Source organism: Etheostoma spectabile, chromosome 3 (assembly GCF_008692095.1).
Source record: "Etheostoma spectabile isolate EspeVRDwgs_2016 chromosome 3, UIUC_Espe_1.0, whole genome shotgun sequence".
NCBI classification, from domain to species: Eukaryota; Metazoa; Chordata; class Actinopteri; order Perciformes; family Percidae; genus Etheostoma; species Etheostoma spectabile.
Genome location: NC_045735.1, coordinates 30,003,170 through 30,005,248, shown reverse-complemented (window position 1 = coordinate 30,005,248; position 2,079 = coordinate 30,003,170). Strand labels below are relative to the sequence as shown.

The 2,079-nt window shown below is 41.2% G+C and overlaps 1 pseudogene; it reads left to right on the top strand.

Annotated features, from left to right (window-relative positions):
• LOC116687040 (extracellular calcium-sensing receptor-like) overlaps positions 1-1,604 on the top strand; it is a 9,266-nt pseudogene extending 7,662 nt beyond the window's left edge.
• Positions 1,605-2,079: the final 475 nt, after the last annotated feature.

The following is a 2,079-nucleotide window of genomic DNA, read 5'->3' as shown; positions in this document are numbered from 1 at the left end:
ACAGCTGTCCTCCAGGAACTCGTAAAGTGCTGCAGAAAGGAAAACCTGTCTGCTGTTATGATTGCATACCGTGTCCTGAGGGAGAGATTACCAATGCTACAGGTGTTTTCTTCTTCTCATACATAGACAATGTACTGTTCAATATTAAATATACAACACGACTGCTCAAAGCCCTTTTTGTTTTATTTTTCTAGATTCCCTTGATTGTTTCCCTTGCCCCAAGGAGTTCTGGCCTAATGCAGAGAGAGACACTTGTCTCCCCAAGCCTGTAGAGTTCCTTTCCTACAACGAGGTCCTAGGAATCATCCTGGCTGCATTCTCAGTTGGTGGCGCCTGTCTGGCCATTATAACAGCAGCTGTGTTCTATCATCACAGGACATCCCCGATTGTCAGGGCCAACAACTCTGAGCTGAGCTTCCTGCTGCTCTTCTCCCTGACTCTATGTTTCTTATGTTCATTAACTTTCATCGGAGCACCCTCTGAGTGGTCCTGCATGCTGCGCCACACAGCGTTTGGGATCACCTTTGTCCTTTGTATGTCTTGTGTTCTTGGAAAAACACTAGTAGTGTAATGGCCTTCAGAGCTACACCCCAGGTAGTGATGTCATGAAATGTTTGGTCCTCCACAGCAAAGAATGACTGTAGTGTCATTCACGTTTATCAAGTTTTAATATTACTATTTGGTTGGGTCTAGTCCCCCTTTTCCAATAAAAAAACCTAACATATACAAGAAGATAATCATCCTGAGTGTGCATTAGGCTCAGGCGTTGGGTTCTGGGCTGTGCTCGGGTACATAGGCCTACTGGCTGTCTTTTGCTTTGTTTAGCTGTCCTAGCTCGGAAATTACCTGATAATTTTAATGAAGCCAAGCATCACCTTCAGCATCTGTATTCTGTGCAGTTGCTGATCACCTTATCCCTGCCTATCTCAGCTCTCCTGGGAAATTTACTGTGGCTGTAGATATTTGCCATTCTGGCCTCCAGGTTTGGACTAATACTGTGTATATTTGCCCCAAAATGTTTCATCATATTGGTTAAGCCTGAGAAAAACACCAAGAAACATTTAATGAACAAAAATCAATCCTAAAACATCTCAGACTTGGAAACAGGTAAGATGGCAACAATCACTATAGAGCTTATGCTGAGTACATCCACACTTGTTTTTTGTTGAATGTAATATGTATTTAATTTGTTTTCAACTTATTTTACAAATATTCTTTTATCATGGGCTGGAAATTAAAAAAGTAATAAATATTTATAAATGAAGTCAAAAGTCAAAAAATAAATGCGTGGGCCTTTCTCTTTCATGACATATTTTTTATTTCAATAATGTTTCCATATACACATTTTTTAATATGGGATTAAACCACACAACCCATTAAAGTTGTGTATTGTTAGGCTTAACTGTAGTATCACATGAAAAACAAATAAAAAATGTTTAAGGTTAGGACAAACTTAGGAAGATATCTTGACTCTGTTTTTAGGCTTTAGAAAATCTAGCCATACGGCGAAACCTATCAATCACAGGTCAGAGAGACAGAGCGTTCATATTGACTCTTCTGCAGATGCATTGCCCGTTCTACAGAGAGCGGAGAAGGAGGGCTGAAGAAAAGGTTCTCTAGTTCAAATTTTGGCCGTTTCTTGTTGCATTTAAACCAATGCAGCTTCAGTGTAGATTATGTTGTACATGCAGCCCAGAGGAAATAATTGTGTGATGTACAGTAAGATGACGTACAGTAAAAGGAGGGGCGCTTTTCTCTGAAAATCTATAAGACATATGCAGTATGCCCACATGCTGACACTTGAGGGATGGAGATCTTTGCTCTCTGTATTGGTCTGATCCTGTCTCTGGGTTTGTGTGAGCTGAACTCAGCTCTTGCCCTGAATGGTTCTTGGAATGATGTTAAGCAAAGGGATGGGCTAACAGAGGACAGGACTGGTGCTGGGGTCAGCACTCAGACTTCATCTGTGAAATGTAAGCTCCAGGGTACCACTCGTCTCCCTGCGTTCTCAACGGATGGTGACTATGTTATTGGTGGTGTTTTCTCTATGCACCACAACATGCACACAGTGAAGCATAA